At 40.1% G+C, this 14,652-nt stretch overlaps 1 protein-coding gene across 6 annotated transcripts in view; it reads left to right on the top strand.

Moving 5' to 3' along the window:
* KCNC1 (potassium voltage-gated channel subfamily C member 1) overlaps positions 1–14,652 on the top strand; it is a 162,613-nt gene that overhangs the window by 139,869 nt on the left and 8,092 nt on the right. The window lies entirely within an intron of this gene.

Raw genomic sequence — 14,652 nt, 5'->3', positions numbered from 1 at the left:
GCACATTATCCCATTACTGTCCCACTATCACACATAGAATCATGTGTGGTACATAAAGGTTGCAGGGACAAACAGTGCAGGAGAAGGTGGCAAACAAAACCTTGAGGAGTGCACGTTATAGGAGCCTTAACATTGGTCCTGTTTAAAGGGACATTTAAAAGATTTGTGGGGGGTGGGTGGTGAGGGGAGATCTAATGGAAGATTTTTGTTGTTGAGTTCTACAGCCTACCTTTCCGGACTGTATTAATGTATCACGATGGCTCCTGAAACCTGAATGCTTTCTCACACAATAGGAGCCAAGGACACAGCCTTTGAACCAGGAAGACAAACACACACACAATTTGTCCCTAGTATTTTTCACTTGTTCACAGCTGCTTTTAAAGTTGCAGAGAAACCATGCATTTGGTTAGAGAAATATGGTGCCTACTTCAAGGAAGTCTTACATCACCACATGAAAATCCATGAAATAACCATATCCTTTTCAGGTGGCGAGCCACCCATGAGAATGATAGTTTAGTTTTTCCACAGAAACACAATGTGACTCACAAGGAAATAAAACTAAATGTAAGAATATTTATTCCACAGCCAGCAAGAGAACCTGTTTTATGACATAATATGAAGCTTAGCATTTACAGTTCAAGGGAACAAAAGGAGTAACAATGCCTTCTTTTGAAAGCTTAGGTCCATACCTCCTCCAACCTTCCAGCATTTAAAGACTGACAGAAAGGGGAGAGTACTGGCCATTTGGGATAGACTTGTACTGAAGAGCCATGAGTGATAATGTCACAGGGTACTCTATTTTTTTAAAAAAAGACAGTGAAAGATTACAGCAATAAGATAAGATTCCCAGTCAGACTAAACTGTACTTCATACTAGTTCCATATTGGGGGTGGGAAATGAAAATACTAGTCATCATGGAATATATTATAATATCCCATGGCTAGTGGTTAGTTATGGGACTATCTCAGTTTTATGAGACTCCTCAAAGAGCACACAAAGTTACAGGGCTTTGATCTGAATTCTTCAACCCCATAATCTACCTCTACCCATGGAATATCATTGACCTATTCTGTGGAAAAATAGAGTAAATAATTACAAATTATTTTGTCCAGTTAGATAAGCATAGGTTACAGCCATGTGCAACCTTCTGCCTATTAAAAATACTTCCTACAGTACATATTCTGATACAATTAATTTAAACAATGGTTTATGCTAACCTTTAGTGGTAAGGGATATGTTGAAAGAATGAGTTTATACCTATGATGGTCTTGCAGTATCATTTTCTTATTTGTTTACTTACTTAATGATGGAAATCTAATTTATCACTTCATAAGGGTGAGAAAGCGCCTTTTCCCATTTCATAGCCATGCATGTGGATGCTATTGAATGAACACAAAAGAAGTGTGACTTTCCTTTGTGTGAGGCTTCACCAGTGCCAAATGCTAATTTCTAAGAGATGGGGAGGTGATGGTGGAGAATTAACTTTTTTTTATGCAGCTCTGTAAAGTCCATGTTTCAAAAACTTTGGTTTGAAGACTTTCATTGCACCAGGCTGCCACAATCCATGTGAATGACTTTTACCCTTTGCGCACACTTTGTGGATTTCTCTGCCATTCTCCTCAGGTTGCAAATGCTTATCACAAAGTCATCACAAAGCAATGAAATAACTTCTTCATGAGTAAATAAATACATTTATAGCTCTGTAAAGCAGGATGAATAAGGAGACACTCATGAAGCAGTGTGCCACATTCATATTAATCTGCCAATGGTGCGGCAGATCGTGTATTCATGGTTCAGCGTGGAACTAGTTTGTTCTCATGAGTGCTGTGAAATCATATGCAATTTCTGTGCATTGACTACTTATTATCTCCAACCTAGGTGATTCTTCTTATATATGGGACTACATGAAGAAATCTCAATGTGAACTGAACTCTACAACTCCAGCAGCCACTGTTTACTGCAACACCCAGTTCTTGTTGAGGTTTTACCATTCAGTCCTGTACATGAGAATGATCGTGCAGAGAAAACAAGTAGCCAGCTTGCATGTATGAATCTTTTGGTGTCAGCAATATGTTTCTGCTTTTCATCAGCATTACAGTACTTATTTATTCATTCAGAGCAACCAAAGCAAAGTTACAACTTGGTGTGTGAGGAGGTGGACTATAAGGTGGCTTGTAAAAACTAGTGACAGCAGATATTATTTTTCTCCAGTTTGACACCACCCTCATTTCCTGTGAGCAACCATCGGCATTTAATAGTAGCAGGCTGGTTATCCCAGACCTTGAAGGTGAAAAGAAACTAAAGGGAAACCAATCTGTCCTATAGTGATGGTTGCCATGGGACAGCAAGTACCACGAAGGGTTTGAAAATCTTATCTATAATAAATGGCTAAAAACAAGGCCAAAATAATTCCAAGACAGAACATTCTATCCTTCTTTTTGATTGCTTTTGGAGTGATCAAGTAGTATTTCAATTCTTTGTACCATATGGAACAAACTGCTACACCTGACAAAGTTGCTTGAGATGCTGACAGTCAGTGATTTGTAAATGCTGTAGTAGCATCTCAAGTTTTGTGAAGTTACTTGTCACCTAGGAATCTTGATTGCATTCTTTGAGTCCTAATGTTATTTTTAAAATGCTGATTTCTATTTAAGAAACCCCCTCATCTGCTCTCACTCTCAATCCCAGTTAAATTACAAAATCTATGTGCTTCTCCCAGTTCTTGTGGTTTACCAAGTAAGATATTATGTTATGTTACACATTCTCCCCTTCTGTTGCAGACCCAACCCCCATTTGTAGACTTTAGAACCTACCCACCTGGAACAGTATTTGATGGACATTAGTGGACTGTAGTAACAGTGGGAAGGAAGGAATATTCAATGTCACTCATGGAAAACTGAGTCTGGATCTATGTATTAACTTGTGTGGTGCACTTTCCTGTATGTAGGGACATATTCTTGTCCAAAGCCACTTGTGGAGCTTACTGGACAGATACAAATTCTCCCAACAGGCAACAGCAGAAAGTGATACTTGAGTAGCCATTATGCCTTGAAAATATTCTAAAAAATGGCACCCCTGAGATGAATTTATTTCCTATCCCCTCTAATATTAACAGAATACTTGCCATGTGATTAAGCCATCACATTGTGAGTTTTCTCAACCTACACTGAAAATAAACAGCTGATGCTGGTGGGAAGGGGAAACCCACTACGGGATGGCACAACAAACATGAGCGTGCCTAAATGTTAAGGGGGTTAGGTGTAGAACATGACTCAGAGATGACATTTTCCTTGTAGCAGGTGTGATTTTTTTTTTTAGTTAATTAATTTGGTACCCCACCCTCTTTGGTCATGGCTGCAATTTAGATGGCTTTGGAAGAGAGGTTCATCCATCCTTATTCTACTATAGAATAATAATTTGTTGCAATATGTAGAAAATGAACGTTTTATCTAGTTTTCAGTTCAGAATCAAATTTCACTTTGACTGCCTGCTTTTATCATGCCTGAAAATCAAGAGACAAAAACAGGCTATAAAATGCAAATTAAACTAAACAATTTTCCCCCTAAATTACATTTTCCATTCTTTTAAAAGCTGTGTCCCAATTGAACCAGATTTTCTCCCTAGAATCAATCATATAATTTTTGCAAGAGAAATTCTAGAAGCCACTTTAGCATATCCCATATAGCAGTAGTTAGTACAGAAACAGTCAAGTGACTATGATATTGACTATCACCAGAACCTGGAACTTTGGCCTCCAGTTTCTACTAAAGGAAATTAAAAATGAACTTTCATAGCTTCCCAGCTTAGTCATCCCAAACAAAGTAATCCTCTATAGCTTGATGTCCTGCAAAAAATCTTGTGGTGTCACCTGACTTTCATTGCATTAGCTTTTACACTCAAGCAAATTGGCCTGACTTCAGTGACTAATTTCATCAGCTGTGGGTGAGTGTGGCAACTGTTTTGCAGCTCTGACAGCTTTTCACAGCTTAGCATAATGAATCCTTGCAACATTTTTGCATCATCCCCCCCCCCTTTTTTTTTTTTTTGCAGATGAGGAAACAAAAAACAAGTTTTCATCTTAGGTCTATTAAACCTTTTTTAGACTAATCCTACAGGAAATTATGACCAGTGTTGTTAGTCATAAAAAATATCAACAATATGGATCCAGCTCTCTAGCATGTGTTTTTCTTTCTCTGTAGTAGCTGATGTAAACTTCAGCCAACTCTTTTTGTATGTCTGCTTTCCTAACACCATTCCTGCTGTCATGGTCCTTTGCATTCATTTCTGCTACATGGATGGCATACATCCCATTATCTACAGATCATTATGCTGTAGTCTCTATTGTCTAAGAACTAAATTCAGACTGTGGTGCTGAAAGCTCTTAAGTGGTGGTTATGAGAGGTGGCTATTGCAATGATTCTTCTGACTGTAGCAACTAGTATACTGAAACAATCCCAGTTAACCTGACATGTGTTTGACAATACCATCAACCATGAAACTATACTATGATTTTAGTTTGATTTCACAAATGAAATATCACTATGAGCTAGAGTATAAGTACTGCAAGACCACCTCTAGTACTGAGGTACATTTTTGAAAGAAAAGTACTTCTGGGGGCAACATTTTTTCAGGATTGCACTATTGCACCTTTCCAGAGTCACCTGTTAAAGAAAGACTGCCTGAACTTCACATGCTCATTTTGACCCCTTGTCTTCTGATGTCAGTAAACCAACATGTCACCTCACTCCAAGAAACAGTGCCTCTAAAGTGGTATTGTCTAGGAGGGAGGTCACAGTGTTGTTGGTCAATAAGGTTTGTGAGAGATTATTCACTGAAGTACCTTTATTGAGACCTACTCTGCCTGAAGGGATCCTGTCCAACAGTTTGGTGAGTAAATACTCACAGGTAGGTTGGGTTTAAGGGCCTCTGGGTTTAGCATGCTAAGCTAAATTCTACCAGCATAAAGTCTATTGGTATGAAGTTGACATAAAACTGCATTTTAAAATAGACAATAATATAATTACAAATATTATTTTAATTTTTTTAAGATACAACTGATTCTACAAAAAAGTGTATAGTATTCAAAACTGTAATTTTGGGACAGCCAAAAATCAACTCGGTTGCTATGTAGAAACAAATGGATTCTTTTACATGTTCTTCATGTTTTTCTCTTTTCTCTCTTTCTCTTTCTCACTATTTGTTTTTTATTACTGTATGTTGCTTGCAACTTATATATGTTACAGACTGTCACATTTTATATTCTGAAGTTTTTCTTCAATTTCCATCAACTTGAGCTCCATATTGGGCAGCAGAGGACATTAGAATACAGTTGAGTAAATCCAAAACCACATGGGATGTCACAGACTGTAGGTAAACTCCATTGAGGTTGTGACACACAAAACCTGGTGCCAAAGGTATTAATGCCAAAAGAAAAAGTAAGTACTTGACGCGACATGGCACTAACTGGCTAAGTTGCACTCTTTAGTACTGTCTGCATGGAAAACAACTCAATTTGCATTGCCCTGCAGCAGATTTCAAAAACATATTGGCTTAAAGAGAATTTCACTCCTGATTTCAAAATCACTTACGTCATAGCTTTTGTCAAACTCTAACTCTTCAGACTGTATTTATATCCATAATCTCTCCAATCTGTCATCTTGTCATTTCATCATTAGTTGTCTGTGGTTTATTGCATCTCCCCTGTAATTCTTCTCTGTTACTATAGTTTAAGATAAATGTAGTCCTTGTGTTCTGGCACCCCCATCCTTAAATATGTTTATTTGAAAGTGAGTCCCAATGATTTCAATCAAACTTACTTTATGAGATGAATACTGGAATGTGCTGCTAACATTCCAAAGCTCCCTACTGAGCTTGGGTTTTTACCTTGCTAAATCCTACCAAGGCTTCTGGCACACATAAATGTCTGATGTCCATAACTGATCATGGTCTAGTGCAGAAACCAAATGGATATTTTGTTGAGTTGGATCCTACCTGAAAACATTCATTTCTTTTATATAAATTGAATCTTGGAGGACAATCAAAAGTATCCAACAGGTAATTTTGGGGTTTCATCCAATGACAATCTTCTGCTAAGTGAGAACTACAGAGAAGCAAGCTTTATTCCATTAGAACAGATTCCTCAATTACATGCAAGGGAGTCATTGAACTGCATCCTTTCTATCAAAGTCTAAATATCAGGTTTATGGCCTTAAACTCCAGGGGTTCTACAATTTAAGTACCAAGTATGAAATTATGAAAAAGTGGAGATCACATTATATAGAGTCATTGTAGACATATAAACCCTCATAAATTTAAATCTTACGTATCACCAGAACCAGATAAAACTTTTGTTAAATTTTAAGCTATTTCTGATTATGCTGTGTACACAATGTATTTCTATTTTAAATGAATAGCAGAAGAACCTCCCCTCAGTTTTTCATGCACATAGTTTCATTATCATAAAAAATAATACATATTAAAGGAAAACCCTGTAAATGATTTAGCATACAGTGCTGAAAAATGGTGTTTAAAAATTATGGCCTATATGCTTTTTGAACAATTATAGATCACATTCAACCTGAATTTTGGGCTGAGAATTGTTACATTTGCCCTTTGTCAATAACATGTGTCATTGAACCTGTAATCACAGATCCAAATTGTAGATGTCTTAGTAGAACATAAAAGTTATAATGTATACACACAGATTCCTATCCATAGTAAATCTATGGGACAATTTGTTGCCTGCTGGAAATGTGTGTAAATAAAGCAATCAGGTAGGTAAGGTTAATTACATAGATCATTCCAAACACTATCTAACTAATCAAGCAATGAACATGTGAGAAAGACTAATATGATTTGCTTTGTCATGTAATTAGTCCTTTTATAAGATAATCCCTGGCAGTGTGGAATGACACCATAATAGTTCTTCAGGGGACACATCACAGTGCTAAACTATGAGGCAGGCATATTAGTGTCTATGATTAGCACAATCATGTTGTTTTCTGTGAAATGCATAACCAAGACATATGGTTGAGGTAACAAGCACTTCAAAAGCAGTAGACAAGAAATTTCATACAAGAAGAACCCGACAGTCTGGCATTCCCTCAAATGTCTAATGCACAGCCTGGCATTCCCTCAAATGTCAACAGTTCTTCATCCTTATAGTTGTTTTTTCTTTTGTAAACTGAGACCAATGCAGAGGTAATTACTGGATATAATGAAACAAAATGAAACAGAGACATTTGTAAAGTTGTGAGTCAAATAATTTCTCTTTATATAGGAGCAAAAATATAATTCTTCAAGCTGATAATCTAAATTTCATTTTAGCACATTTTCATTAAATTATACTTTACAATAAAGAAATTAACCAAACTTGGTTATGGCACCAATTTTAAGCAAGTGTGCTTGCTTGGCACACATTATGTACCATAGAGTGTGGTAATGCAGCTCCATTGAGACTTGCATTTATTTTTCTGCTGTGTGCCAAGCTGTGACCTGTACAGAGAAACAAAATCAAGGGTATTTTTTCAAGGTTAATTTTCAATTCCTTTAGGCGAATTAATATCTTTGCTTATTGCCAAAGGATTAGATTGTTCATTTTAGCTAAGCAAATGTAGAAGCCAGGCTTATTCATGATGATGAACATTATCTTGATGAAAGTTAATGTAATAGAGGATGCCACATTACTTACTAAATTCCTGTTTGATTCATTCTAGCATTTCAATCCTAAACTTTTACACCAACATTCTCAACGTGTAAATTTGATGCATAAATGCATTTTTGACATTTTTTAGATGTAACAACACAATAAGTACATGTTATTCATTCATTCAGACATGACAAATCAATAATTATAATCTTTCAGTCGTGGTATGACCATAGACATATCCTTACCCACCTGATTTCTGTTGACTAAGATATATATTGCTTGATCCCTTGAATAAAATTCTGAGATCCAAAATAGCACCTAATTATAGTACTGTACAATTATTTCCCCAGTTACAAATCTCCATCTAAACCTATCCACATATACCTCAAAGGCCACCCTAATATATACCAACCAAAAACTCCTTGCACAGCTAAGAACATAAGAACTTTACTGGATCAGTGGCCCGTGTCATCTGACATCCTAGCTCACTTAGAACCCAAATAGTTGCCTTAGAAGACAAACAGGTGTTTGATGCCCTGATGCTACCTCCTAGCAGCATCCCCTGATGTTGCCTCACAAATTTGCTGCCTCTGTATGTTGTGATTCACTGTGGTTACCCTAGCTAGTAGCCATTAATGGACCTATTCTCCATGAATCTGTTTAGCCCACCTTTAAAGCTGCCCAAGTTGTAGCTTTGCAAGGTAAATTAGAAGCTCTGCCCTTCAAAAACTCTGCTTGGCCCAGATTACTAAGTGAATGCAGATAACCATTTACAAAATAGTATCTAATCACATGAAAATTATTCATCTGTAGGTAATCATGGCACAGAGTCCAAGGTATTTGTTGTAGGTGTTTTGTGTCTTAGTCTGGTTATGCATCTTCTTTGTGACCAGCACTTTGTTTGCTACCAAATGGGTCAGTTTATGACTTTAGATGAACTAAAGTCAAGGCAGGAAGATCGTATCTTGGCATCTAATGGCCTCAACCATATATTTTCCTAAGTCCTTTTTATTTGCATGGTTGCATGTATAGTTGATTTGTATGATCTCTTCTTCCCATTTTAAGGAGTAAGGATCAGATTAATCATCCATACACAAGACCAAATCGGGGGGGGGGGGGGGGGAGCGGCCTGCCTGGCTACTGTGCATACCTCAGACAGAGCATGTGATGCTGACCTTCCTCCTTGGCCCACACAACTGCTGCCAAGAGAACAAAGCAGCACGTGACCACCTAGTGCAGGGGTAGGGAACCTGCGGCTCTCCAGATGTTCAGGAACTACAATTCCCATCAGCCCCTACCAGCATGGCCAATTGGCCATGCTGACAGAGGCTGATGGGAACTGTAGTTCCTGAACATCTGGAGAGCCGCAGGTTCCCTACCCCTGACCTAGTGCCAAGGAGGCCAAGTCGAAGCACGGGCACACGGGCGCACGGGCGCGCGCACGCGCACACACACACACACACACACACGTGTTTTGCATAGCCTGACCCTAGGCAAGCCCCAGCAGATCAAGGTGAAGCATCCCTAGCTGCTTGGTTGTCCAAACCCACCTTTGCGCATTGGCCTGTTATGGCAAACAGAAGAACATGTCACCACTCCAGCCTTGCCCTCTCTGGCAGCTGCAGAAACAGTCAATCCTTAGGACAAGCCGTAAGGCAGATAGCACTGCTATCATAGCAGCAACTGGGAGAGGAAGCAAGCTTTGGGAGGAGGTAAGACCAGGCATCCCTGGGGCCAGGAGGCATGGAAGAGAGGCAAACCTGATGCAGGGAAGGAGAAAGAGAGGCAAATCTGATAGGGAGAGGAAGAGGCATTAGCCTTGGGCCCATGGGTGCATGTGCATTGTGTGCAATGAAGTCACTTCCAGTTTATGGCAACCCTATGAATTAATAACCTCCAAAATGTCCTGCTGATAACAGCCTTACTCAGGTCTTGCAAACCTGCAAGGGACGTGGCTTCCTTGATGGAGTCAATCCATTTCATGCTGGGTCTTCCTCTTTGCCTGATGCCCTCCACTTTTCCCAGCATTACTGTTTTTTCCAGTGAGTCTGGTCTTTTCCTAATGTGACCAAAGCCTCAGCCTGAGCCCAGCTTCAGTCAGGGAGGGTGGGGCATTAAATCTAATCAAATAAAATAAATAAAAGCTTGGGTTTTTTTAACTTCTAGGGAGCATTCAGGCAGCCCTATGAATTAATGATTTGTTCTGTGTGTATGAATTATGTGCAGTCATGTCACTTCCAGCTTATGGCAACCCCATGAATTAATGTCCTCCAAAGTATCCTGTTGTTAACAGCCTTGTCTAGGTCTTGCAAAGTGAGGGTTGTGGTTTCCTGGATGGAGTCACTCTATCTCAGTGGTTCTCAACCTGGGGGTCGAACGACCCTTTCACAGGGGTCGCCTAAGACTCTCTGCATCAGTGTCCTCCATCTGTAAAATGGATAAATGTTAGGATTGGGGGCCACCACAACATGAGGAACTGTATTAAAGGGCTGCGGCATTAGGAAGGTTGAGAGCCACTGCTCTATCTCATGTTGGGTCTTTCTCTTAGCCTGCTGCCTTCCATTTTTTGTAGCATTACAGTCTTTTCCAATGAGAGGATATTTCAGCAGTAAACTTGTCTGATAATCTTATCTACTAAACTTTTATCACAGACTTGCCATGGAGTCTGAGGGAGGAAGGGGAGGAGATAGGGCTAAGATTAGATCTGCCTTGAGAACCTCAGTCATGAACTGGAAATGTTGGGCATTCTTGTGTGAGAATGAGAAAGGGGTTCGTTGTTCAGGACTGATCTGTAGAAAACTTTTCTACAGTTCATAGTTTATCATACTGTCTAACCAATAGCTAAGCTGTGGGAGTGGAATTATTTTTCTTCTTTAATCTCTCGGCTAAAACTGGAGTTGTTTGTTTTACAGCCCAAACCATATGGGGGGAAGCCGAATGGCCTTAGTCAGCAGCACAGGACAGCACCGATGCATTTGCCCCCTCCACCTGCTGGTGGAAGGAACAAACACATCAGCGTTGAGTCACCCCACAGCTCCATGGCAGGCAAACCCAGACATGGGAGTCACTGAAAAGTTATGCTGGCATTCAAGATGATGCAACCATTGAGATTGTGAGCCGGGGCATTCCCCGGGGTGGAGCTGACATTAGTCAGCTTCCACCAGCATTCCAGCCTGAGAACACTGCCCTCCAGGCCCACAGACTTATGCTACGCTTTTGTGTGGTATAAGTCTGTTTCAACTACAGGGCAGTTCAGGTGGCAGGAGGGTTTTTGGTCTTTCTCTCCCTTTTGTATCACCCAAAGCCACTTTGGAGGTGGTGCAACACTTTCTTTGGAATGCCACCTCTGGCCACTACAGCACCCCCCCCCCCTCTGAATTGCACTGTTAATCACCAGCCTAGAGGTGAAACAACTTGTAATTCTTTACCAATATAATAATTTTAAAATATTGCCCTTCCTCCAAAGAGTTCAGGGCGGCATCCTTCATTCTTCCTTTCTCTACTTTATCCTGTGAGGTAGGTTAGGCTGATAATATGCAACTGGCTCAATGTCATCCAGCAAGCTTCCAAGCAGAGTAGGGATCTGGTCCTGGCTCTTCCAGATCCAAATCCAGTATTCTGCCAATTCATTATTCTGGAAGACAGGTAGGAAATAGAAAAAAGCTAAGTCAACATGTCATTTTTATTCACACAAGAACATAAGAAGAGCCCTGCTGGATCAAACCAGCGATCCATCTTGTCCAGCATCCAGTCTCACATTTCCTCTGGAGGTCCAATAACAGGGTATAAAGGCGGAAGCCTTCCACTGATACTCAGAGTTTACTGCCTATGGACATGGAGGTTCCTTTCATCCCCATGGCTTGTAGCAGTGGTGGGATTCAGCAGGTTCACACCATTTTGGCAGAACCGGTTGTTAAAATGGTGTTTGTAAACAACCGGTTGTTAAATTATTTGAATCCCACCACCGGAACCAGTTGTTAAATTATTTGAATCCCACCACTGATTGTAGCCACTGACAGACCTCTCCTCCATGTATCCATCCAATCTCCTTTTAAAGCTGTCTGTGCCTGTGGTCATCACCACATCCTCTAGCAGTAAATTCCAAATTTTAGCTACTCATGTAAAGAAGTATTTCCTTTTGTCCATTCAGAATTTACTGCCCTTCAGCTTCATTGGCTATATAAGTTCAAAAGCAGCAGTGATGCAAAGGGGGAGGGCAAAGAGCTCTCCGGGGTTCAGGAAAGGCCTGAGATGCAGAGCAAAGGCAGGGGGAGCATAATCACCCATGATAACTTGATACTGTTTGCATTCCTAGTTCAATGCATATCCTTTTCTGATTAAAGTTTTGTAAAAAATAAATCCCAACATTTCAAAAGGAGAGAACACAAAAGAAAGAACGATAATGAAGAAAAATTGTTTTCCATTCAGCAACCTTGCTTCCACATTGATCCTAATAAGTTTCTCTTGCAGGTAGTATGCTTTGTGCTTTGGTAACATAACCAAAAGGCATCTTATATTCTTATCTCACTTTCTAGAATAAAGATTTTGAATCTATTTTCTTTGTTGGGGAAGTGGAGTTTGTTGGAGTTTAAATTTCCCCCATCATAGTGAATTCTCTATCACATTTCCTTCTTACCAAAATACTGACAACTTGAGCTTGTGTAACCTATTTATCCTTGGCCAAATCAATCTCCATTGGAGACCTAGGAAATAATATATGACAGCACCCTGTGGCTTACCAAACAAATATGAAATTGCTTGAACAAATTAACAAACTTTTAATCTTTAACACAACTTTCTATCATTTAAGGATAAATAGTAGTGAACATATAGTGAACATATATATATATATATGCAGCACAACTCAATTGAACAAAATCTTCAGTGCTTTTAAAGAAAAAACACTCAGAACAGTAGCCACCACTAACAATGTCCAATAATGAAAGATAGCAATAAAGTCCAACTATTAATAAAGCAGGGCTTCTTTCTCTCATCTGGCCTTCTGCATCTGATGTAGCTGCTGCAGGCCTTTCTTCAGTTTGGACCTGTAATAATAAGTAATTCCCTCAATTGAGCTGTAGGCCTTCCTTCTAGTGCAGGCCAATTCAACTCAGGAGGGTTACATAATTAACAACCTAATACACCCTTCCATTACATTGGGAATATTCTAATATATTTTTCTTTCTTATTGGGCCCAACACATACCTGTAAAAAATAAGTAATTCCCTCAATTGAGCTGTAGGCCTTCCTTCTAGTGCAGGCCAGATCAACTGAGGAGGGTGGAGCTCTTGCAGTTGGTAATAAGTAAGCAAGCTTACCAACTGCACATGCTCAGTGAGCTCTTATCCCCTGGGCCCTAAGATCCAAACAAAACAAAAAGTCTAAAATGGCATGGGTGACATTTGCAAGAGCTCTAGCTTTAGGAGAGTTCCTCCTTCACTTGCTTCTCTCTGTTCCAGCATTCCTGCCATGGGATGACTCTTATCGTGCCTCAGAGTTCATTAAAGTCAGCCTTCCTAATGTTTAACATGCACGTCTGGCTATGAACTCCCTTGGCTCCTGAAAACAAAAGGAATTCTAGGAGGAATTCACAGATAATAGATGGATAAGATAATATAAAATTATAATTACACATTAACAATTAATAAAAGTCAACTCAACAAAATTCATTCTATCATTTAAAAGAGTTGTTGATTATATATGCATATTATACACTTTGATTATGTACATAGGCACAAAGAAAAAATGTATATAAGGGAGAGTCATTTTTTACTTTTGTCCCGCTCCAAAAAAAATGTAGATCCGGCATCACCTCTACATGTAAGCATAGTGGAAATGCACAAGTGTTTTGTGTTTTCTTATAAAACTGTTCCTATCTCTGTGGAAGGTAAAGGTAGCCAGATGCTCTTAGATATGTCAACCTCAGTATGTTATACTCAGTTATTCACCTACAGTGTTGCACTTAACTGTAGGTAAATATAATCTGCATTAAAATTATGGATTATGTGCATCTGGAGCATTTTGGTTTACTTTTCTAGAGCACCCAGAAATGATGGATATCCATGAAATGCTCTTTTTTGAAAGGACCATAAATCACACCCTATACTTCTTATGAATGGCGATACATGAGGATAAATACACGAGGATACAAATTTTACAAATTTCCAGAGCCGCATTTCAATTTGACGATGACATTACTCCCAAGAATTAGCTTTATTATCTATTTTATTATTGATGCCATAGATACAGTTGATGGATAGAAGTCAGCATTATAACTCTCTATGGGATTCTGCTTATAACTCTCTATGGCGGATTCTGCGACCAGGTCGAAGCCTCCGCATCAGCAAAAATTCTGCGGCATGGAGGCGAGGAGGCCCGTTCGCCATGTCACAGCATGCAGGCTGACCTCGGAGAAGACCAACGCAGGCTGACGAGGCGGCTCCGCCTGGAGCCGCCCTCTTCCCCCTTCCCGTCCCACTCACCCCTTGTCCCGTGGAGTACCGACCTGCTGGCCGTCTCCCGTCCACTGCACCTTGTCCCGTCCAACCGGCCTGCTGGCGGTGGAAGACAAGCGTCCAGGGGTGGGCTTCGACGTGGCCAGCAGTGGCCGGAAACAGCTGCTGACAGGCTGAAGTGGTAAACATGAAACGAGGAAGAGGCTGGAAAGTGTTCCATTGCGGTGCTGTTAAGCACCAGCGCCAGCTGGGAAGCTGCGCTGTGAAGGAAAAACAACCCTTTAAAGGGTTGTTTTCAGAAGCCGACCTGGCAGCAGCCCTGGGGGGAGGGGGGCGAGCAGCCTGCAATGCCGAATGGCTCCCTGGGAACGGCGTTTATCCCGTCCCCAGGGCACCATTAACGGGCCGTGCGGAAACGGTCTATGGGATTCTGTAGGTCACAGAGGCCAGTTACAAGCAGGCCTTTACAGGATCAGGCTCCTGGGCCTGTTAAATACACTAAATACCAAAAGATCAAGAGTAGGAAAAAGCCACTAATTAACAGCTGCT

The sequence above is a fragment of the Sphaerodactylus townsendi genome, linkage group LG02 (genome assembly GCF_021028975.2).
Source record: "Sphaerodactylus townsendi isolate TG3544 linkage group LG02, MPM_Stown_v2.3, whole genome shotgun sequence".
Taxonomy (NCBI): domain Eukaryota; kingdom Metazoa; phylum Chordata; class Lepidosauria; order Squamata; family Sphaerodactylidae; genus Sphaerodactylus; species Sphaerodactylus townsendi.
Note: the sequence above shows the minus strand (reverse complement) of the source record. Positions and strands in the feature narration are given on the sequence as shown.